This window comes from Bombus flavifrons, chromosome 4 (assembly GCF_040668555.2).
Source record: "Bombus flavifrons isolate JBK064 chromosome 4, iyBomFlav1_principal, whole genome shotgun sequence".
Classification (NCBI taxonomy): domain Eukaryota; kingdom Metazoa; phylum Arthropoda; class Insecta; order Hymenoptera; family Apidae; genus Bombus; species Bombus flavifrons.
This window is the reverse complement of record NC_138445.1, coordinates 16,577,498-16,603,027: the sequence shown is the minus strand read 5'-3', so window position 1 is coordinate 16,603,027 and position 25,530 is coordinate 16,577,498. Positions and strand designations below refer to the sequence as shown.

Below are 25,530 nucleotides of genomic sequence, written 5' to 3'. Positions count from 1 at the left end.
AAAGTTTAACCGCGAATATCTCATTGCGAATATATCATTTGCGAACGACGCGTTCAACGAGCACGACGATACCTCGTGCGCCCGATACTTCCGCGATTCTTTCAATGATACCGGCTCGTTCTCATCGGAGTTCGTAACGCTGTTTAAAGGCGTCCTCGATATTTCTCGCGAATCGAAGAAGAACATAAAACGGGACTAGGCGCGAAAAACCAGACGAGAACGAACGAGTGGCTGGTGGTAACCGTGGATCGGAGTAGCAACGAGGACGCGCAACGTGGGATAATAACTTGATTACGCGGCAAGTTTTATCGAAAAATCATAAAGCAATTAATAACGTTCATTAGAGACGAGAGCTCGGTGGCGAGCAGGCGCGCGCGCACTCGCGCCCGTGCGATAGTAATTCCGTTTGATAGGTAATTAGACGAGGGAGCGGGTAATTGCGTTAATTGAGACCGAGACCAAGCGCGTTGGAACGTTGCGCAAAGCTTGGCTAGATATATGGAACCGTTCCGTTGTACACGCACGCCGTGGTCTCTCTAATCGCTGTAATCGCGGTTCTTCTTACTGGAAATAACGTAAAGTATGCCCAGAGTCGTCTCCCGTCGCTCCTACCTCGTAGCTCGTTCGTCTCTCTTAGACGTCGCCTCGTAGAAAATCGCCTTTCATGGACACGTCGGCGTTTCGCAACGTTCCAAAGATCTCGTCGCGTGTCGCCGGCCTCTCCATCGTTTTTTTTCTTTCTTTTTTTCTCTTCTTCTTTTTTTTCGAAAAAGTCACCCGGATCGTCGCTTCGGTGAAAACGACAGGATGGAATTCTCGAGGCGCGAGCCTCGAAATCGATCGAGTCGTTCTCCCTGGTGATTAATAGACGAAAATGGGAATCGCGTAGTCGAGGACGGATCTGTAGGTAGCGATCGGCCGCGTTCCTTACAGGGAATCGGCAACCGAGAATATCGCTCGTATGTACGCGCGAATGTACGCGTTCGACGATTTACGAAGAAGCCCGTGGGAATTTCACGCGTTTTCCAGAACGCACGGTTTTCGAGGACTCGATAAGGTTTTTCGCGGTAGGATAGATCTTAACGATCTCGGATCGAACGACTGTTTACGTGGCAAACGCGCGTCCCTTGACGCGATCCAAACCGCTCGTCGCTGGAATTCTCGCCATCCAAGTGTCCTCGGTCGTCTAGTCCTCGAAATCGTGGCTCGCGTTTCTGGTGACGCTAACTTCGCGAAAACATTCTTCGTTTTCTATATACATTTCCAAGGAACGGAACAACGCTTGCGACGCGTAGACACTTCCAACGGCGAACATCCTGAACATCTGCCGGGATCCAGCGTTCTCCGTATCTTTCTCTATCGTTCGTTCCTTTTCTTTCTCTTTTCCTTTTTTCTCTTTTTTTCTTTTTTTACTCGCAAGAGAACGTCGCGCAATAAAGCCGCTACCATCGGCATAATGCGGCCGTAAGCCCTTCCGATATTTGCCATTTTATGTAACGTCTACTTACGCGGCGGAGCTCATATTAAAGTCAAGCAAGAAATACGGAGAGCCACGCCTGTACGTACGTATCGCCGTCACCGACCAAATTACCCGGAAAACTGTTTTTCCTCGTCCGCGGTTTCGACGTTTCGTCATCCGATCGTTCGTGATCCGACTGTAATTTGACGACGATTAAAGGTCGAAGATCGATCGACGACACGGTATCGAACGAACGACGTTCGATCGTGCACGTAGAGAAGAAGAAAAGGAAAGAAAAGATCGGACGGAGTTGACGAAGAAGACGAATTTAAGCCGACTAAGCAAAGTCACCGAGTCGGATTTCGTAGACGCTGGTCCGATAGCGTTCGTGCGTCGCGTCGTTAAGCTTAATTCTGCGCAAAACGATACGTGCAAACGCCCGTACGTTTGTGTTCGATTCTTCCGCGCGTGGGTTTCTTCGCGAACCGGGAACAAACGTGATTCCGTGTGAATCTAGCGGCGCGATCGAGAATACGATGGAGAATACGATCGAGTTAAGACGTAAACGCAGGCTGCGCCGGGAGAATGCCGGTCGCGCGAGCAAACGCGAGTTATACGCGATAGTTTATGGGAAGAAAAAACGGCAACAGCCAGACAGAAACGCGGGGCTTTATGTAATACGGCCGTTATCGAAGACACGAACTACATATCGTGCATTCGCGTTGCGCTCATGCTCGCGCGATATACCGCACTTCCCGTCGTCTGGCGAGAGAAAGAAGAGAGACAAGTATCCAATTAAAGGCAAGGTAGAATACTTTTGCGCTATCTTATATCGAACCGTGAGATGTATCGACGAAAACGGCCAAGAAACTCGCGTTTAACATAACCAGAATCGTTATGACTCAATCTGGCCGTAATTGGCGATATCGGGGATGCATATCGTCGTGACACACAGCCGACAAATTCGAGGAAGCCCGATAATCTCGAGAGCGTGCTCTATTATTAATATTAAACTATCTGATCGACCGATCGGGAATACATTTACATTCATAAAAGAAGCCGGCGTTACAAGGGGACAAGGTTATCCGCGCCATTATTCCCGCTGATCCGCCACGAAACCATTCCGCCTTGTTGCCGAACACGCGTTAATTGAAAGACCCGTCGATTAATTAGCACGCGAATGGACGACGACGGTTATGGAACGGTTAACGTTGCTGCACGCTTTCCATCGATGGACGCGACACGCCGGCTCGAACGCCTGGGTCTCGAATGGCATGGAAATGAGAAAAAGACCGAACGGTATTTAACGCGCGGCCTTTCGGCCACCGTTAACTTCGTAATCGCGTACATGGGTATCAATTACCCGAGCTACGCTATTATTGCAATTATTCGCATGAATATGAATACGATATATACGTAGGAAACGCGGTTCCCGTGGCTCTCGCGGAACAATTTGTTTCCGACCCGCTAATTCGTGGAACAACGCCCATGTCGTTGAACAAATAATATCTCGAATAAGGAACCAAGTTTCGCGATATTCCGCTCCGCTGACTTTTGAATAATACAACGCGATAACTGTCCACCGTTGCGCGAGCGTTCGTTCTCGTTCTCGTTCTCGTGCTCGCAGTTTCCGAGCATTACCGGCTACACGATGATATCGAAACGCGATCCAAGATAAAAGTGGCTGCCTCGTACGGCGATCGGCGAAACGGCCAACACGGCCAACAATTTCGGAAAACGAGGTAACCCGTTATACGCAGTTCGGGTGTGGCCCCCGACGACGGGTCGCGTCCGTCCGGAAAGAAGAAGAATCGCATCGGAAACGAAAGTCTCTGCGGAGATTCGTCCCGGCCACGTACTTGTATATCCTGGCGTGTGTGCATTAATTTTGCACCGTTGTCACCGGCAGGTACATGCGTATTCATGAGACACAGCGAGGCTTATAAACGTCGGGCTATTAGCGATACGATTAAAATGTGCATTTCTCGGCGTTGTTTTAAACGCAACCCCGGCCCAGGAGCCTCGAACCGTAACTCTGCCAGTAGCCCCGACGCGAAGCCGCGGGTATAGTACGGGCCGCGCCTATTTCACCTACGCTCGCAATGTTTTATTTCCCTATTCCGCTTCCCTGCTTTATCTACCGGAAGAAATAATAATCCGTTTCGTTCCTGGCCCCGGTTTAATTCTCGCTCTGTCTTGCCAATTAATTCCGCTTTTTACCATTTTACACGGCACGCCGCGTCCACGAGTTTCACCGTATACCCATCCTCGTCAGCCTCGGCTAACGATAAGAGATGCTCGATATCCGCTAATCTTCCGGTGATTACGAACGCTTTCCTTCAGGGTGTAGAAGGAGAGAGAGAGAGAGAGAGAGAGGGAGAACGGTCGTCGCGTTTCCAAGAACGCAACGGCGAGTAACGTTGGACAGAGTCGAGCGACGTCCAATATCTTCGACGAGATAGATTAAAAAAGGAAGCAGAGGAACGAGCGAACGTTGGAGCGTTTCGCGTATGGATAAACTGGGCTGGAAAAAGAGCGAAACGACTCTGCCGGATACTGGACAGAGTTTGGCGTACATATCCGACAGCGTGCTCGTGCAACTGCACCGCCGACACGGAGAAAACCCGGCCCCCTGTCCGCATCGTTGCAAAACGGACGCATTTAGGATGCAGCTGCGAGTTCGTTAGAGCGTCTAACGCGCGTGTGCGAGCCCCAATTGTTTATGCGCGCTGGATGTAGCCACGGAGCCGCACATACGCGTATCAGAGAGCGATGAATATGCATACCTTAATTCGCGGGGCTAATTGAATAATTTGTAAAACGCGGCAACCCGGCCCGGGCCACGACCTTTTTGCATTCCCCGCTACTCGCCGCCCGTGTACCATCGTGGCCACCGCGCTACCGCCGTGCCGCCGGCAACCACCAAACGCCGTCCAAGCAGAATGATATCCTTACCGATCCGAACGCTTCACCTGGTATGGATAGCTCGCCTAAAATGCGGTTTGGCACCCGTCGGTGCTTCGGGAACGCGACGCCCTCGACACCCTCGGTCCCCTTTCCACACTGGCAACGCGTGTCCCTCCTCGAACCCAATGCCGATTCTATTTGTCAGGAAACTCGTTCCCTTTTCTTTCTCTCGTCCGCGCGTGTCTCGTCCTTCGACCGTTCGCCTCCTTTTTATCAATCGCGGGACGAGCCACGAAATACGAGCGCGCGCTGCTTTCCTAGGCATTCGAGCGGATCGAGCTCTTAGACGAAGAAGAGATACTGTTATCCGCGATTAACCGATGGATAGGATGCACGAAAGTGTCCCCTGGTAGCGCAAAACAGAGGAGAACGAAGGCGGGGGGAAGAAGGGAGAGATGCCGAGAGCGAGATGGAGCGGTTCGTGGGCCTATTCCCCCTGTTAGCTGATGAATGGGCCCAAGGCTCCTCCTTACTTATGCGATGCGTGCCCCCGACGGCATACATCACTGCCAGCTAACGTTTTTACGGGGCACGATGCGAACAAGAATATGATTACGCGCGTTAACATTCTTGGAATATCGTTGGTCCGCGGTCGTTCCGTCCAAGGATCCGTCGGCCATTCGTCTTTTCCAGAAGGAGGTATAGCGGGCCGGCAGCGGGCCGGCGGCGTGCGGCGCGTATCGCTCGACGGTTCGATTTCGCGCAACGAAACGCGCGTGAATTACGCGCATCGTCGGATAACTCGCCTAGATTCCTCCCACGACTTTATTACGCGTGAAATTGGCGGACGATCGCGCGGCAAGCCGACGAGCCAGCCTTTCAGACTCGAGCAGCGAACGCATAAATTTCGTAATTAACTGGCAATTATGATAATCGGACGACGGGCGAGGGTAGCGTGTACTCCTTCCTCGTTCCAACCGGATCGTTGATTATCGCCCGATCTCCGCCGTCTCGTATAAATCTCTGCAAGTAACGGCGCGATTTTCCGACCGAGCTTGCCGAGAAAACCTGCCGGCTGCCGCGCGGTGGATCCCTCGATTCGGAACGTGGTCGACCGAGCGACGCGGCAAAGCCGTCGCACGACGATCCTAATGGCAGAGCGTTCGGCGAGGAAATCAGTTGTCGTACGATCGACGATTTAACGACAAAGGCCTAGAAACAGGAATATCCAAAGTTGGCTGACGTCGTAGGGATTCTCGGTGGAGTGGCAAAGGCCCGGCGAACGAACGATTCCCTCCGGTTCTCCGTTTCTCTCTCCCTCCCGTTTCGGTCTGGCCGCGTCGCGCGCTCGTTCCCCAATGGAGAGAGACGCGCGCGAGCCTGCCAGAGGTCCTTTGATCCTCGGCATTCGGTGTCGGCAAACAGGAACTCCACTGGTGAACGCAGCCACCGCGCTTTAATACCTCATGCAAATTTCAGGAAAAGGGCGCCCCACACGACCCTCCCACCCTCCTCCATTCTCCTCATCCTTCTCGCTTTCCTTCGTCTCATCCTCCTCGAGCTCGGTGATAGCCCGCTATATTGCTTTTCGAACAAATCGTTATCCGGTTCGTACGCTTTGCCTCTCCATATCGGCAAGTCGACTACCGAGCAAATTTCAAATTTACTCCTCCATCGGCCTGCAAAAACCAGAAAGCTCAAAGCCTCCGTACCGCTCCTGTCCTATCGGTTTCCTCGAGCTTCCCCCTACGGATCGCTATAGCGATCGTAACAGTACGTCTCCTTGTTTCCGCCGCGTTCTAGGCCATACGCTATTCCATTTCTAACCTCGTCCCTTTTAGTTGCCCTCCTCCGGCGACATTGTTTTTTCAGCTACCTCCGCGTGTTTCTCCCTCTCCCTCCGTCCCACCCTCCAGAAAAGTACGTTCGCCGATCCTTTTCCTCCATCTCCTTCTCCGCTTCTTCCGCGCCGTAGTTTACACCAGCCGATATACATACAATGCGGTGCAGAGCAATGCCAGATCAAACGTACGTAGGTGCGACCAAGCGTTGTTTTTTCTTTCTTTTCTTTCTTTCTTTCCTTCGTGGGCCACGAATCGTATCCCGTTCCACCCTGAAGAATTTATTCTCGGTGAATTACAGGTTCGCCGGAGCAACTCGTCACCGTGGCCAACGCCATAGCGTTATCGTTTCTGTGCAACGGTCGTAAGCGTCGTTGGTGCAAATGCGAGGCACGCTCGATCGTCACCGTACGCTCCGAAACCTCGTGCATCCCGCTTCTGACGAGCCTACTTAATTGTCCTGGTCTTCGTGGGGCCGAATCGTTGCACGCGCGCCTTAACAATGCAAATTATAGCGTGGAAGCGTATGACGAGTTGGAAAGTACGCGCGAGAATCGTCCGAGAGCATCAATTATCGGAACGAGGGGACACGAGCTCGAACCGCTGGCGTGGATACGCTGAAACAAGCGAAATTATCTGTCGCGTGGACAAGTTTTATTTCTGAAATCAAAGTTATCGATCGGACGCGCGATCACAGCGTATCCTCATTTGGAGAGCGATAATTTTGCGGACGCGTGGCCCTCGGCGGTTTTTGAGGTTTCGTGGTTTGGATAGTGTCCATTGGCGTACTGTATGGCTGGCTATACCTGTATATTTGTCTACGCACTCATGCCCCAAAGCCGTTCGTTCCAACCAACGAACCGCATAATCCTTGACGAGAGAACCTCGTCAATCACGGCCTCGATGCGCTAGACGAATCGATAGGTACGAATTTATCTGTGGCTACTCCCGCGGACGCTTTCATCGTTGATTCGCTCTCGTTGGGATCACGAAGTCGATGAATCGAGCACGTTTTCGACATCGAACGCTCTTGTGTTCCGACCGATCGTTCGTTCCCACGATTTCGCGTATCAACGCAAAAAAAACGAAAAAAAAAAGAAAAAAAACGACGACAGAGAAGAACGAAAATCGCCAGGAAGACCGTACAAGTTGGGCTATCGGCCGCTTCCGTACGGTGACACGAAGGATCGACGCGAATCGTTTCGTACGATACGTTTTGCAACCGTTCTACCGTGAGACGCGTGGAAAAAGTCGAGAGTGACTTCTATCCGATCCGGACGAATCCATGTTTATCAATCACCTTGAGAGATTAAAAGATAGAGTCGGAGTGGTTGGAAACGGCACGACCGGTTTACGCGGGGCTTGCGATCAATCGCGTTTCGTAAAGTGACGCAACGAAGAGGTCGAAATCCGCGCGATGGAAATCCGTGGAAAACCATTTGCCCGGCAAAAGGAGGACTCTGGCCATCTCCTCTGGCAAAGGAATCTCCGTGGAGGTGGTCCGTGAACCAAGGTGGGTACCAGAAGGGTACCGAAGGACGTCGGAGGAAGCATGGAGTCCTCGGTTGGGCGCGGGTAACTTTTTTGCACCGCGAAATGGCCCAGAGAATGTCATCCAATGAGGGTGAAGTAAAGGGAAAACAAGTAAAATAATGATAAAAGGCGGAGCCCGCGGCGTGATTTGATTGGTCGAGATATCGCCGGCGTTCGAGTCAACCCGCGAAGAAGAGGGGGTTGTCCTCTCCTTTCTCTCTCCTCGTCTTTCTCTCTGGCCCTGTCTCTCTCGATTTCTCGTTCCTCCTCTTCGCTTCTCTCCACCACACACCTTCGTCCCCGCTTTTCTCTCTCTCTCGATCCTTTTCTCGTCTCCTTTATGTCCGTCTCGTTTCGACCGCTCCGTGCTCTCTCTCACTCTCTCTCTCTCTCTCTCTTTCTCTTTCTCTCGTGCGCACACAACACACACACACACACACAGACATCACATTGGCTTACTTTATTCTCCATTCTCTGTCGGTCCATGCTCCGTGATCGTGTCCTGACTCTGGCAGAACCATCGGTTCTCCCTCCTCCCCTTTCTATCCTCCTTCAACTTCTTTTCTTCTTCTTCGCTTCAGCGTCTTCTTTCTCTGCGCTCTACTACGTCATCGTCATCACCGTCGTCGTCGTCGTCGTCGTCGTCGTCGTCGTCTTTCTTCTAGGGCCTGTGTCTTTGCTCGCAAAGATACACTTTAGTCGATAGAAACGGTGACAACGAGGGTACTCGATCCGCGCGTGAAATATATATTTCAAAGGATCGCGATAAATCTCGAAAAAGCGGATATCGACGCGTGTAACCTTTTTCCTGGCCAAGCCCTGTTCGGCCAAGATGCCACGGCGAATCTCGTTTAACAGAAATATCGTACATCGACGATAGGAGAGAGGAAAGAGTAACTCGTTGCGGAACCATATGCGGGAAGCATAGGTCAAAGAGATGATTAGCGTAGCGAAAATTCGGAGGCCGTCACGTGTTCCGAGGGGCGGTTTCGTGGCGGAAAAGTATATTGACTCGTGATACGCCATCTGTGCGAAGGAGGCACCCTCTCGTCGGCATTATTGGCAAAATTAATAAGCCCCGTGATCGCGGTAGGTCGAAATGGGAAGTGGTTAATTCTGGCTTTACCCATGGACCCGATGTTGGCGGATTAGAAACCTTTCCAAACGAATGGAAATTGTTTGCTCGACGAGAAGCAACACGCCGAGGGGTTGCCGCGTCTCCAACTTGCTACGACGCGTATCCTAAAGAAGCATCGGTGATAAATTATTGCTGTCTGTCGCTGAATTCAGTTGCCGTAATCTCCAATACTCATTATGGCGCATTAAACCGAACAAGTTCTCCAAATAAGCGTCCAAGGTTTACCGATTAATCGCTGCCGATAATTTGTCGTACGCTGATTTATCACCGCTCTATCCGTGCTCGATTCTCTCGTTCTCGTTAGATTCCACTTCTTTTTTCCTCCGAGTACCGAGATAAAAAGATCCACGTTACACGTGCTCGTTTACGAATACGTCCTTCCGACATGCCGCCTTGGATTACACGATATAACGATTATCAAGAACACGATCGACCACGACGAAACCGACGATGTTCCCTAACCCCGATCTATTTCGGCGACTGGATGACGTCCGAAGAATGAGTTTCCCGTGCTCGCGACACTCTCGACGAAGCGAGACGCGCGTGTCGTTGCAGGTCGAAACGGCTGGCGACGCGGTACCGAAAATTAACGCCACCGCGAATCAAGACGACAATGTGATTCATCAGTTAAATCCGCGTGCATAATCCTTTACACAGCGTCCGATCCCCGTCCACTAACGTAGATACCAACGTAGATGGGGACGAGGAACGTAGCTACGGAGGAGAAGCGGGGTTGACGATGGTGGTTGGTTCTGTCAGCAGGGACTACGAATTATAATCACAGTTGTGGTTCGTGCGGCTACGGGGGTGGATCGAGGTGGACGATGGAAGAGGAGCAAGAGGAGGAGGAGGGCGACGACGACGACGACGTTCGTCCGCTCGAGGGGATGGAAAAGGGTGTATTTACCCAGCAACGGTATACACCGGCGCCACCGAGGACGGACCTAGATGGAAATCTGCGGCATTCAGAGGCACTGGGCAAGAAAATTGGCTGACAACATTTCGCACGGCCGTCGAATTGCCGATCCCGTCCCCTTCCTGGACAGCAGGCCGTGTTCACCGATATTTACGCCGGACGAACTTGACGCATCGTTCTAATCGTCCTGGCAATTTATCCTTCCTTTCCTATGCGGGATGCACGATCCGCGGCATAAAATCGCGATCGGTCTGGTCGTAGCACGGAATCCGCTCGACGCAACGACGCAGATGCCAGTTATTTCTTTACTCTTTCGGCGTTACAAAGGCCCGAATAACGTTCGATCCGAAGGGGATTTAACTTGGATCGAAACGGAGAAAAGCGTTTGTCGTGCTGAACGTGGCAGAGACCCGTTAACGAGCAACGTCGCACGACTATATCGAACGGCCGCGTTTATTTCGGCAAAAGGCTTGGAGGCGTTTCCGACGAGAAGCCCTAATGATCGCCTCGTGCCGACAACCGGCGAATCCCGGCCAAATAAATCCGGCTTGATTGAATCATTGTTAAGCGAAACCGCGTTAAATACCCGTGAAATTAACCCAGACGATCCGTGCGCGGCACGCGATCGCTGATTGGCTCCAGGGTATCGCCTTTAAAGTGCCATTAGAGGGCACCTCGTTCTCCGCTCCGAAACCATTGATTAATGACTTGTCCGCAACACCGAGCCACGTCTCTTACGACAAAATCTTCCGCTAACGTATCCTACGAACCATCTTGCACGGGCGCCTCTCCACCCTTTCGTCTTTTTCTCCAATTCCAGGAATTTCATCGGGATTTATACGAACGTCCGTGCAAATTTAATCGGTAAACAGTTTATCGTTCCAATAAACGTCGGTCGGACGGGTCCGAGGGACACGCGAGCCTACGGCAAACCTGTCGCATCCTTTTCATTTCGTCGGTGATAATTCCGTCTTTGAGCCAGCTCCGATACAGTCCGCGGTCGGACATTAGGGTGATGGCGCGGACATATGGGAGCACCATGTGGTCACCACGGTGTCGGCGAAAGCGGAGAGAGAGAAAGAGCATAGAACCCCCGAGAGCAAGGCAACCGCAAGAGGCGACAGGGATATAGGCGACCACAGATTCAAACGGATCCGACGGCTAAACGCTCGCCGCAATTTGTAGCAATTTGTTAAGTAGCCGGCCAGAACATTACCTATATTGCGTTTACTCCCCTTGACCGGAAGATATACGGGGGCAAGTTCAGATTTATCGTTCTCGCTAACGGAACAGATCGGAGAAAAGAAGTCACGAGCCTGTGTGAGTCAGGATAAATTTGCTCGCGAGGCGATAAACGTTCGGCGTGTTGTGTAGGTCTTTGCAAATTCGCGGAAAGAACAGAGCCATTCGTTACGAAAAGAGGCGGGACCATCGCGTTTGTCGAGCGAAAATAACTTGACCTCGTTCCAACGAGTCGACGCTTCGATGCGCGACTTTTCGTCGAGTCATCGCCGATGAAAAGCAAAAACGAGCTGCACGGAAAAAGCTACACGCGAACGAGGAAAAAGGAATCCAGTGTAACGCAAAGATTCCGTGAAATCGAGGTTGGAGCTGGCAGACAATTTAAATCGTAGGTAAACGTCGAGGGGACTCGTTTTATCCCCGGGCGACCTTATCGAAGTCTCTTCTCTTTCGGCGTAGAGAGGACTCCTCTTCTCTCGTCGGTGTTCGTGGACTCGTGCAAGAGGGCGAAGATTCGAGACGAGAGCGAAACGACTTTGGTCTTTCGTGGATGCTTTTAGTCGATGAGTTTCGCTTCCCTACATCCCGTTTCGCTTTCGTCTCGTTCTGTAGCATCGCTGTCCTGGCCTAACCCAGCTTTCTCATCCATATGTAACAGTCGCCTGGTATTAATGACAGGGGGAAAGAGACGGAGCACGACATGTTACCTTCTTTATCCTAGAAACTCCCTCTCTCTCTCTCTCTCTCTCTCTCTTTTCCTCCGTTTCATTCGCCAGTTACACGCTATTGCGGTTTTATCGGTGCCTTTTCATTATCTGATAAATATAATGGAATTATTTGTTTGCCGTTTGAACGCGGCCATTGCGTCACGGGGCTCCGCGATTGCCAATAAGTTATTTAGAACGACCGCGCCTTTCGACGACACGAAATTCTTCGGCACATTGTCATCGCGATCGAGAACGACAACTTCTCGTTTAATAAATGGAACGCGGACAATCTAGGCCAATGTTTACCGTCCACCGTCTACCAGCGTCTACCGCGTACGTTTCATTCCCTGTCTAAACGCTCCGTCTCTTTCGTAGCAATTTCTTTTAAAAATTACTTTTACGCGAAACCGTTCCTTTTTCGTTTGTTACAGAGGACGGACGAGGAGAGGCAGCAACTCGCGAGTCACCACGGACAAGGATCGTCGACGATGATAGTAAAGGTAAGGGAAAAATGTTCGAACGATCGTTTTGCCAGTAACAAAGTTACGTTCCAAGAGACGCCGAGTCTGATTGATTCTTGTACGCATCCGATTACGTTCGGTCTGCCTGGCTTGCAAAAAAAATTATCGACATCCGTTTATCGATCGATTTTCGTGGAAGGGCCACTCGTTGCCCCCTTCGTTCGAACAATAACAACGTAACGGATGAATAAGTAAAAACCTAGGTTCGTGACGTGGTATCCGCCGGTGAGCGAACGAACGTATAAACCAAGAACCGTGTTAAATAGAGACGAATGTCGAACGTAAAAGGGTACGATACGCGTGTCGATCGAACAACCATCTCGAAGAAACGACGAACCTCGACGAAAAGCTTATCCGGCGTTCCTCTGTCGCTCTCCTAAGTGGCGTGCAAGTCTCGAATTCTCTCCGGGCTACGCCCGACGAACATCTGAATAGGATCGTCGGTCTCTACAAGCGACGCGAACATATGTCAGAATTAATCACAATGAGCGGCACAGGTTGAAGGTTGCGGAGAACGAGACCTCACCGACACCCAGGCAGTTTTTCAAACGTTCGTAAAGTGGTTGATAAAGAGACGGCAATCGGTTAGCCTTTTTAACCGAGGCGCGATGACGGCCACTTACCTGCAGCTCGGTGGCACTCGGACGACCGTCGACAATCACGTGAAAAGACCAGGAAGAGGATTCGGGAGGGGAATACTAGCGAGAACATACGCGCGTTTGTCCTCCTCAATGCTGCTCATTCGTCGACATCAGTTACGGTCTCTTTTTCGAAGGAATTTTCTTTCTCGTGCGCGCTCCACCATCTCTTTTTTTCCTTTCCTTTCCTTTCTTTTTCTTTTTCTTTTCTTTTTCTTTTTTTTTTTTTTTTTTTCGTTGTCCTCTTTGGTCGACTCGCTATACACGAGACGATCGCTCGGCGTACAATACTTTTGCGCGATTCACTCGCAATACACTTGCCGCTAGACGCCATTCGCCTGCAACTTTTCACTGGCAACTGGCATAAGGTTCCATTAACAGCTAAGTAGGATCGATTCGATTCGTGCCTCTGGTAAATGCTCCCAGTGCGGCAGTTAGCCCCCGTGTAAATTGTCTTCGTCCTCGCCCTCGCTCCGTCTATCTCTCGTCCGCTTTTTGCACGTGCGTTTAACCGTACAAATTACACGAACGTAGGACCCCATATCCCTGGATACCAGGCCGAATGTTGCATGCCCCGCGGGTTGCCCGTCCACCGAGAGGAAAGGTGACGAGAAGAGAGAAGCCGCGGGAGAGACGAAGATCGAGTCAAGATTCGAACATGTGGCATCATTTGTTACGTGCAAAGTAGGGATCCGCCTGTTGGTCCACGGGTTATCTAAGCTCGCTTAACACGTTCCGTACAGCGTGTGTTTTCGCCTGACTTTCGATCGAAGCTGCATATATATTATAATACGACGGATTCGTCACGCGTATTCCCTAGAAAAGAAATCTAGCGGCAACTCTCGATAAAAGGATCGTCCGCGATACGCCAATTACTTTGCGAACGTCTGGCATTTAAAAACTCGTGACTTGGAAGCACCGATCGATCGATCGAAATGTATCCCGATCGACAAACTCGCTGGTGCGACAATCAAATTTTAGGGGACAGGAAGGTGAAAGAGACGAAAGATCGGTGGGGAGCGCGTGGCACAGACGCGGATACTCGATGGGGATCTCGGTTTCCGTGGACATATGGTCAGCCGTGGCTTGCCGTGACAAAAAAGCGCTACAGAAACGGCGACAGAAGTTGGGAGTGTCGGCGAGCGATATATCAGGGCTTAAACTGTCCCGTCGTAGCAGGCATGTCCTACCAGCGTGGTCCTCCGCACCCTGCCTGACTGACTGGATGGTCGACTGGTTAGCTGGTTCGCTGGTTTGCCGGTGCACGTATGGCATTGCGTTCAACAGGGGTGCTGGCATTAGTTAATAGGGCCGCGCTGCTGCTTCGGGGAACGCGTTAATGCAAAAAGGAAAGAGAGGATTCTCTGTCCGCCGGATAAAAGGTTGCCGTCTAACCGAATGCGGTTTCCAATCTGTTGGGTTTTTACGCCTCGAGTCTAATGGGGAAGATTATCGGCCCGATTTCACCGATTCCAGGGGATATTTTTTCGTGTCACCTGATTCGCTTACACACGAGGTTGTGACTCCTCTCCGGCGCTACGAACCCGATCACGCTAGATTCAATTACGCGATCGTGAGAAAGGGAAGAATCACGATCCCGAATAGCCCGGAGAGTTGCTTTTTCGGTGTCGTTGGCGGAAGGCTATCCGCGAAATTTACTGAAAAATTTCCAGCGAAGCGAGCGACCTTTAGGCCGAGGGACGCGTAAAGGCAAAGCTAATCAGAAGCCGAGTCCACTTCTTGTCGCCGGAGAAACTTCATTACGCATTCAGCTTGGCGCCGGGATTATCATATCCAGAGTCCTTTGACAAGGATCCCTCGATTCCCGGCTGGAAGGACTTGAAAAATATAAAACTCCAAGAATCTCGCCGCCTACGTCTACGGACCAGCTACCAGAAACGACAGACGACTTCCAGTTAGAAGAGCGAAACTCATCCTGGACGCGCAATGAATAAAAATCGTTTGAAGTATCGCTAGGTGCAAATTAACGCATAATCGTCAAACGTAATGAGAGACACCGTCGCCCTGACGTAAACGAGCCTGGTCCGTGAAATGTTTTTCTGCGACCCACTCAACGTCCTGCTTCGGGAAACTTTGATTATTTTTCTAATAACTTGGTTCTGCGAGTTGTCAACGTTCTGCCTCGGCGTCGCAGCCGCTTCGAAAGTCCCTGCTTATTTCGACTGTATCTTGCTCCACGACGATGTCGACCAAAACAGATTCTCCATTGTCGCGCGTCCTAATTATTCGTGAAGATACGCGCAGGTGCGTCTTCGAAATAACGAGGACACGACGAGGCCCGTTTAGACGATCGGAACGTGTCGGTCCGACGCGATCGTCGACCAGTGTTCACCGAAGCGTAAAGAATAGGCGAAACGTTTGAAAACTTTTCGTAGCCGACGGCTTCGACAATCAGAGAAAGAAGCGGAGAAAGGGAGGTTGCTTTTTTCCACGGTGCTTACGCAACCCTATCTCGATGCCGGAGCACGCGATATCAATTAATTCCGTCCATATATATGTATATATCTATATCTATATATATATATACATATCCGACGCGGAGAGGAATGGAGCATTGTGACCGAGCCAAGGACCCGCTTTCTCGGTGACTAGGCTCGGCTACGCCTCGACCGACGGCCAGGCTCGTTTTCTCTGCTGACGGCACGTGCCGAACACAATGCCACCGAGTGACTGCCGTGCACGACTTGCAGCCATCGACGATCGACATGCTCTCGCGCCCTTTTCGTCCGCACGCCCCCCTCCAACAGAAATACCAAAGACAAACAACGCCACCGATACCAAAAAGCATTTATTCCCGATTCCTTCCCTCTTCTTTCTCCTTGCCATTCTCTTTATCGGCCGTTTAACCGAATATCTCTTTTTGTCCCTTCGCCCGTTGACGAGGGATGGACCGTGGGCGGGTTTGTCCCACACGCTTCTCATCCATGTACCGTTGCCCGTTTTTATTGCCCCTGGAAATTAACGAGACGGCGAGTATACCCAGGGATACGCGCAAACGTTGTCTTTTAAATCGATCTCGGAGAACGCGAGGGATGTTTTTGATGCAGTGGCTCGCACGAACCTTCGGCTCCAGTTTTCCTGCGGTTCTTGCAGAATTCCAGGATTCGCGGATTTTTAATGCGTCGAATACTCATCAATTTCTTCTCCCGACAAAAGACGGCCACCGTCTAACGAACGATCGCCTTGTTTGGTCGTCGTCGAAAGAAAGGAGGGAGAGTTGCATCTGCATTCTACTCGCCGAGAAGGCTTTCCTCTATGCCGAACCACCGACAAAACGACTCGGCGTGTATGTATTTGGAGAAACAAACTCTGTATCGTATTTGGGAACAAGGGGGGATCCATTAGCGATTTACATCGGTCGTCCATTCGATTCCGAGCAAAATCATCGTCGCTCGTTCGTCACGTTTGGTCAAGCCGTCGGGGCAGTGATTTGCGGTTCCTATGATCGAGAACGAAGTCTCTCGTTCCTTCTCCCTGCGAAACGGAAACAGAAGGGGACTGAAGTGATTCGGAGACGAATCGACGAGTCGATCACGCGTGAACCCATGTTCATCGCGAGCAAGTATCGCGATGATGAATCGGCCAGTCCAAGTTTACACGAAGCGGAGCCGAAAAGCTCGTGCGTCGTTCGCGATACATCTGCCGCTGGACTGGAAAAACCGCAAAGGAATCTTCCGTTGGGAAAAACCGAAGGCGTGGCTGATGGATGAAGATCGATGACGTGTACGCGGCGCATCGTGCACCACATCGCGCGTCCTTGCCTCCGACCTTTTCCTTCGGCTCCTCGCAGTGTCATCACGCCTCATATCCTCCCCCGTCGACTTAATATCTTTCGACACGTGCAAGGGTCCCGCATGCAGCACGCGCCAGGTGCTTTTCTTACAATTTTCAGTGGCTGCGCGCTCGTTTAAATGTTCGTTCCAACTTATTTTTACGACGGCGCACGGAACGAAGAAAGCTAAGAGCTACGAGTCGGAATATCTTCCAACAGCCGGCCTATCGATAGAAGACACGCGAGTTCGTGTGAAAAAGACGCATAAATTGTCAAAGTTTCTGGTGAAACGGAAGAAACTACCCGAGGGAATGCCGGCCTCGAAGCGGCGAAAACAAGCGAGTTGGTCGGGAGAATCAAGTTGTCTTTCCTTTCTTCCGTATGCTTTCGTTCGAGTTCTTCGATGAACTACGGTTTTACCGACTTTGAATCCATTCGCCCAACTGCGATCATCAAGCTGTTTCTGCCAAACTTTCCGCCCCGTATTTCATTGTTTTTATCTTCGATCGACGGGTTATCGTAGAAAGAAGGACACGGAGAATTTCGCGCATCATCCTTCGATATTGTTTGACCCTTGCTTCTTCCCTTGCTCCCTTCCTTCCTCTCCTCCCCCCCTCCTAAATAATCGGTCTTTTGTGCCCAATTCTCCAGCGACTACGGCACGGCCGAACGTTCCCGGGAATCGACGATCGAAAGGATCTAAATCCACGATGAGATCCCAACGTTTAGGTCGAGAAAGCTGTCAAGGCACGATTATTGATGACGCGCATTGATGACCGTCGTGAAAGAGCGCTGACCGCTGTCTTTAGCGCTGGCAGCGCTCGCTAACGCGAACATAATGCCGGGTTTTTCCCTCATAAGGGAGTTCAACAATACGATTTTCATTTTCGACCGAAGGGTAAACCTCCATCCCTCGTTTCTTTCTCCCTTTCAACCCGCCTCTCTTTATCTTCCATCCCTCTCTTCGCCTCCCTCCGATGCCAGGGTTCACCGTATCACCGAAACACGTTCGTCGATGAAGCGTCGTCGTCGTCGTCGTCGTCGTCGTAGTCGTCGTCGTTGTCGTCGTCCTCGTCGTCCTCGTCGTCGTCCTGGGTCTTCTCGACGTAGTCGTCGCGGTTGTCGTCCTGCGAACACATCGGAGGTAATGGCGTGTGCCCTTTCGAAAGCCCTCCGTTCCAGACGATTTTACCCCGCATCCACGTTATTTATCACTTTCCAGTGAAGTTTCGAGACTTTTCTCGACACCCTTCTCCAAGATTCGCCGCTAGAACACTGGGGAGGAAACGAGCTGTGCACGTTTATCTATCATAAAGCTGATCCCGCGTTAAGAACAGTCTTCCGGTCAATTGTGTTCGACATCTCCGTAATTAAGCTTGACACGAATTACATCGACACCCGAGAAAACGTTACACAAGGACGAGTCTCGTGATTGATGTTCGTTGACACTCCGAAGGCTAAGCTAGAACCTGGCGCCAACTCTTTACCGTTTCTTCGCTAACAACCAAGTACGTGGTACGTAACTGTGAAACGAACGGTCCTTTTAAGTTAGTCGTGGCTCCTTGCGTTCCACGGACGTAGCGTAGCGTTCTTGACATTCGAAAGAAACGAAGGAAAGCGAGTCGATAGAAACGATGCGCGCCACTTTCCGCTAGGTAATTGTTCTACTACGTCCAAGCTAGAAAGCGAATGAGACGGTTTGCCGTGAAACGCCAACGGGGAGGACGAGCCGATATTCATGAGGCGCGAGGGTGAAGCATAAAAAAAAAAGGTTGATGCGGATCCCGTTAGCATCGAGTCGGTTGGTCATTGAAACGGGTACGGGCAAACAAAGCTGACGCGAGGATCGCGCACGTGTGTTTGCCGGTACCCGCGGTGCCCTGCGAGAGGTCTATACGGAACGGAACGAAACGACAGGCAGAGTCTCGAGGAGGAGAAGGTTTCGGTATCAAACGTAATAGGAAGAGCTTCTCCGGCTCGTGGTTCATAGGCAGTTCCGAAGGGAATAGGCTGACCCGTTGCGCAAATCCGTAAAGGGGAGTCCGCGACTACGGAAGGGATCAGGCTGCCACGTGACAAGCGTGTTTGCTGGGTACACATAGCTCGGTGTTTGGTACACACGGCCTTGGAAGGCACAATGCTCGATGGGCTCCACCAAAACAGCGACGCGACGCCGGCATAAGCGATATTTGTGTCAGCATAAAGGACCCCCTAAAGCCGTGTTAAAAGAACAACCATCCCCACCACTTTGCTCCATTCTCACTTCCTCTCGCTTCCTCTCGCTTTGCTTCTCCTTGTCCACCGTCGAGCGTGTCACCGTACTGGCAATAGCGAACCCGGAACAGAGGTGACGTTCCTTTTTGCACTTAATAGCGCATAGTAAAGTCTACGACACGGGTCAAACGCTCGTCGCCGCGAGACGTTTGAAAACGACTTTGCAGAGGCGAACGCTTCTTCGTCAAATCATCTTCTAGACAAACTCGATGCTCGAGTCTACGCAATAGGAAAAGACGCGTTCCACTTTGCTCTGCTAGTAACGTCTGCGTGAACGTTTCTCCATCGATCGACTGTGATCTATCGGCTCTTTGATCCTATTCCCCTTATTTGTTTATATTCTGTACCGACGTACCTGGAGAATTCTACAACCTCTCGACGTTTGCATATACAAGCTAATCGCTCTCTCGCAAACATTCCGCGTTCCCCTTCCACCGACCTTCGAGCTGTTCTATTCTCCTTTTCCTTCCTCCGCCTCCCCCCTCCCCTCCCCTCCTCCCCCACATTCTATTTACGCGTATCGCGGCGTTTCTCACCTCTGTCCCAAATTGTTGCATCCTCGATAACTACTACTATTCGGCGAAGAATATCTTCTGGCAGAATCGAGTCGGAAAGTATTATTCGGCCGTCAAGAACTAGTATAAACGCAATCGGATTAACTGCCAAATGTAGAGAGATGTCGACGGTAGTGGCAGCGTAGGATTAATTGGTATAGATAGTCGGGCTAGCGGAAGACTATGACAGCTTAACTAGAGTGCGCCAGCTCCCACGGAGATCGGACACCAGACAATCCTTCCTGCCCGTGGTAGACTTATACACCGATGCAAAAGCAGATAGTTTGGACTTACACAGTTGCTTGCATACCAACGATAAAAATAATAACGGCAGGTATGACATGTTTATTGCTGCTAATTTTAAAACTCGCAAGTTTCTTATCTCCGTCGTGTAAAGTTGCGCAAAGTTGGCAGGCATTTTATAGATGGTATCTCGCGCTTAACTCGTTAAGTCGTCTGATGGAAATTAACGGAGGTCGTATTACCGTATTAGTGAAAAAAAATAGAACAAAGCGGCTGTTTGTTTTCTTCGATTATCTAGAACGTTGTACTTCGTTGTCTTATCGCGAAACTCCCGTTGCGTGGGAATATCTTTAACGACGAATGGCAAGAGAAGGCAACAAAAAAAGAAAAAAAAAAAAGAAAAATAGAAGAAACGAAGAATGCAATTTTGGCGACGAATCGAAAAGATGGACGACGCGTTTTTTGCAACGAAGAAAACAATTAAAAGCGTGTTTGGCGGAGAGCGAAGAAGGATTCGGTGGTCCTCGACTTCCGTGCGAAAACGCAGCTGAAAAAAATCCGCTTTCAACGAGCCGGAACCCAAAGAGCGTGCCCCGCGAGGATTTTCAGCTAAACGACCGTTGGCTAATGTTCGCCGACGACGAAACCTCTTGCACCCGGTTTTCTACACCGACGACAGTCGCATTAGCCACAGGACGAGGTTACAATGGACCCCTCTGTTTTTCACGCTCCATCAGGACGCCAGGGGGGAGGGTGGATGCGCGAGGGGGCCACCAACCCCCTCGTTCTCTCGGCCAAAACCCCCTACTTAGCGGAAAAGATTTGTGAATCAGACTGTCGCGTGCGAAACAAACAAAAAAGTTGACGAATCACGAAATCGAATATTAATGTTCGCCCGCTGTCTCGGTCTTCTGGTCGAGAAACGGCAAGTTCCATTTAAAAGTAATCGCGTTTCTTCGCTAACACGTTCCAAACAATTGCATGCGATCCCACGCGAATAACCATCGGAAACAACAAGATTCGCTACCAAGATATCTACGTGTAGTTACGGTATCGTGTCAAATATTTCGTGCTGTGTACCGAAAGGAAAATTCTTCTAAAGTCAGAGAAATATTCGTCGTACAGACTGGTTTTGCACCGTCGGTGTCACGCTAAATCTCCGGTGCATTGTTCGCGCCCCCTCTAACCGTCACGATTTTCCATTGGCACCCCTCGAAATCCAGGCGTACAGTCAACCTCCACCCCTTAGTTCTTACTAACCCCGTCCCCGCGCGTTCGTCAACTTCACCCTCGGCTTTCGTGATCACCGCGCAACGAATATATCCGTCCAATCGAGTGGTACGACAGTTAGCATTCGACCGGCTACACACCCCACCAGAACACGTCGGTATCTCGCTCGTCATCCTCCTACGTGTTTCCTCCCCATCTCTTTCGCCCATCCTGCTCTCCAACGTCGTAATAGACGCTAGATGACTGGAAACGCTCGAGATTTCGGAAAGCGTGTAGAGCCTCGTGGTTAAAATTGCTGCTCGATGTTACGAGAGATAAATTGGCGTTCGTTAAAGGCGGAGAAATCGCTTTCGCCGATGCAACTTGGCTTCCACGTGATATTTTACGTGTCCGAGATATAATCGACGATCCCCGCCGATTGGCGTGATTAACGAGAACGATTAATAATTAAGATCCACGAAGCGGGCTCCCTAGAAAGCCGCGGGCTTCTCTCTCTCGCTCCGTACCGCCGGGAACACCGGGTAATGGCAATTTACGCGTCCCATGGGACCAGATAACTTCATATCTTCCCGGTAATCATTTATTCTCTCAATGGGCATGATATTACCAAATTGAATTAGATAAGCGGCCACATGTATCTTTCGCGTACGTGTTGCCGCCCGGAAGAACTCGTCGAGACACATGCGCGTTGCTATTTTGTTTATCTCTTAGGCGTTTAGACGGTGTCCTGGACATTGCCCGTTGAAATTCCCGGTAAACGAGGAGGCCTACACCTGCGAACCTCGGTACAGACGATCGACGACTCTGCGCCGAGTTCCCCGCGTAATTGATTCTTCGTCGCTGGTTATACATCGGTTAACGCAGACGATCAGAACGCGAGAGGCACTCGGCAACGCGAGTGTAGAGATCGGCTACCTCGTAAACAGCACCGACACGTTGGAGAGGGAAGGAGAAGAGCCACGAAGGGATCGGGATTTTCGTTCGAAAGAAATCGCATCGGTTCTGCTCGTCCGCGCAGCCAGCGTCGCTTCATCGTCGTTGACAGATTACGCGTCGATTAGTCATTTAAAGAGAATCGGAAAACGCTGCAACGCCTGCGTGCGATAGATGCGCGTTTCGTTGTAACGCGTCGAGAGGCAAACTAACGCACAAGCGTTTGATTCGATTCGAATGGAACAATGGTCTACCTGTCCACCTAGTTCGCTGAATGGCCACTTTGCTGCGCAAATAAATTCGCAAAGAGAAACACGGTTACCGGACGGCTTATCCAAATAAATAAAGCGACGGGGATGGTTACAGAAAGGAGGGCGAATAAATAGCGAACGTATCCGAACGTAAACGGTACCGCAAGTGTCGCCGAAAGTAGACGTCTCTCGATATCGGGCACGTGGGGCGGACGCGGAAAATGTTTTGTTACCAGCGTGCGATCCGAGCCACGTGGCGGAGATTAATGTGTTTTGATTTTTAGACTCGGCATTATAGTCGGTCGTAAGCCTTCGCCGCATTGTACGGATCGTGTGCACGCGCGCCACACCACCGGAGCCATTCTCCATAACGGACGAGCACACAGGAAGCACGCGAATTCTGCAGGATGCCCCAGGAAAGGCAATCGAATCCATCTTTCTGACGTTTCACCCCCCGCCGTTTCAGTTCCAACGGAGCTATTTATCGCGGAAAAATAAGGAAAGAAGGATATACGCGTTTTCGATCGATGCTCGCCATTGCTGCCGCCGTCGCAGCAACAGCAGCCGCCGCCGCCGCCGCCACGTACTTGATAAAATAAAAAGGAACGTCGATCGCGATTTCACGCAACAAAAGCAACGGATATTTTGCCGGGAGGAGAACGTTCTCGAGCCGAGGCTGGCTCGTAATTTTGTCGGAATGCGTGTCGCGTATAACGCGACAGCTACAAATCGCGGCGGCGCAACGCCGGCCAAGCGAATCACGGAAAATCGCGAGCGAAAGGAGGAAAGCTGACATTCGCACCGTTTCAATTTATCTCTGGTTTTTAACGTTTCAATTTAATTGACGGCACTCGAACGACAAAGAGAGGCTCGAGAGAGCCAGAGTAGGAAGAGACGACCCGATTAATTCCTTTGTCGCCTATCTGCCGGTGGAATAACAAACCTCTTCGGCGGACGGGAGTCGAGAGGATACAAGTACGATAAAATCACGAGGGTCCACGGGACGGTGGATAAAAAGACTGTAAAGTGAGAGGGGGTTCGGGGGACGAGAGAGAATAGGGGGTTTTTCTGAGGGTAGGAGAGGTCTGGAAAGGGTGGAGAGGAGACTCTGTGGACCTCCAAGTCCTCCCTTCATTTTCCAGGATCGGCCGCGCTCGTGAGCAGAGGGAGGAATAGCAATTAAAAGTATCTGGCACAATCTTCGTTAAACTTCTTCCTCGTTCTTCGTCGTCGGAGGGAAGGCATTATTAAAACGTGCCGTCGGCTGCAACCACCGTACCCCCTGCTCTCTCCCAGATTTTCCCCCCATCCCTCGATCTCTACCCGGCTCTTCAGCCTCCCGCCGCGCTGTCGCGAGGACCATTCTACGTTTTCAACTCTTTTGCATAGAAAATACCGCCACTCCGCCGAATCCGCGGCTGTAAGTATCGCTGTTCAAAGATTCTGACATCTTCTTCGGCAGCATGGAATTTCGTCTCTTTCCCGTTTGTTCCTCCTCCCTCCTTCCTCCTTCCACCTTTTCCGTTTCGTTCGTTTCCTCTTGCATCGATGTTCTCCTCTTTACATAGAAATTTTTCATAGATTCTCGCCGACCAACTCGAAGATCATATCGCGACGATTGCCGAGTAATTTAAGCCGCCGTAACGTGCCGCGTTCTTTCGAAACGTGGTCGGCGTTTTGCTAGGGCAATCTCGCGAGACACGTTGCCTCCGGAGAAATTTAAATCGTCCTAGTAATTATCGCATCAACCGTATCAAATTAACGACCGAAGGAACAAAAGTGCCTAATAGCGTTGTTGAGACAGAGATCTCGATTATACCGTTGGCTTTCGTGGAAAATGGAAGGTGCGAGAGCGTACGATTCCTCGAGGGCGAAACGTCACGACGGAAGCCCCGGTTTATCGAGAATTTTGAGAATGGTAATGCGGAAGCCCGGGAAGAGACAGAGGGAGAAAAGGAAGACGTCGAGCGGGATGCGGCGAAGCCGAGAGGTCCCTGCAAGGTAAGAAAGGGAGAAAGGGAGAATAAGTTCTCAGGGTCTCTCCAAGTAATCCTGCTGCCGGCACGGAGGTCGAGGAATATAGGATGAAAATACCTGGAGTTAGAGAGGTCTTACTTGTCTCACACCCTCTTTCCACCTCTTCTTCGTGGTCTGGCTTCTCGCATCGCTAGACCGTCGCCCCAAATAAGACACAAGTCGACATATAATTCCACGACTAATGCTCGTCCCTATTAAGCCCCAACGACGTTAACGTGCCGATCATTATTCCTTTATACGACGAGAAATCGATGATACAAGATCGTTTGTCGAGCGTTTGCGCTCGTCGTTACACCGTAACGTCGCGGCGTCGAGGATTAAATTCTTGAGTTTGGTCGGCCACCAGATGACGATCGTGTGCCGTGTTTCCTGTTTAAATAGTCTACGGGACGAACGCTCCAATGTCGATTGCCGCCGAGTTGATCGACGATTTTGCAAGAGTGTCTGTTCGAAATTACCGGATCCCGTGGGGACGATCGTGCGAAACTTTCGTACCAACGACATCACCAACGACAACGTTGCTCGAACATCACCGGAGAGGACATTATGTCACAGTTGCTGAGAACGGCTCTCACGTTTACGATTGGCAATAGTGAGAAAGCTACCCACAATATCGCTCGATTATTCCGTTAGACTGTTGGAAACTTACCTTGAAACGTGAGAACTTTTCTACGGCAAAGATTTTTAATGCTTCGTCGGCCGTTACGAGGATACCTCCGCGTACCGCGAAATAATGCGATGAAAAATCAATTTTACGCCGCTCAAGTTACCACGCACGGAAGCGTTGTTAAAAAACTATATTAGATCGTTCGATTTCACTCCACTATTGTTTCCATAACGACGAAGGAAAGATCGTGCCAGATCGTATTTCGTTCTACGACTAGATTTTTCTTTTTTTTTTTTTTTCCTTTTCTTTTTCGTGTTTCTTCGATGATATTTGCCAAAACGAGGCTCGAAAACGTTGGTCGCGAGTATTCCCGGGTAAAAATAAATTAATTAACAACTAACGACCACGCGATCGTATAGCTCGGTAACACCCACTTGGCTGAAACACATCGTTGGGAACTCGAGATGAAGAAAAGCAAATACCTTCGAGGGGGTGGCTGCTGCTAGCTCAGCCGAAGGGAATGGGTAGCGGAAGAACGAGAAAGAATTCCGTCACGATCTCGTCTGCGCTTGCTTTGTCCCCTGCTTTGATTTCTTCTCTTCGGTACTCGACGAACGAGAGAGCGAAATGCCGAGGGAATGCGAGAGGATAGGAGACAGGAAACGGAGAGGCACAGACATCGAGAGAGAAAGAGGCTTTAGCTGGT

The 25,530-nt window shown here is 50.7% G+C and overlaps 1 long non-coding RNA gene across 2 annotated transcripts in view; it reads left to right on the top strand.

Annotated features, from left to right (window-relative positions):
• The window catches only part of LOC138178861 (uncharacterized), a 110,300-nt gene that overhangs the window by 79,930 nt on the left and 4,840 nt on the right, over positions 1-25,530 (top strand). For both annotated transcript variants that reach the window (XR_011172837.1, XR_011172838.1), the window contains one exon: positions 12,175-12,243. This is a non-coding gene — a long non-coding RNA (uncharacterized LOC138178861). The remainder of the gene's footprint in view (positions 1-12,174; positions 12,244-25,530) is intronic.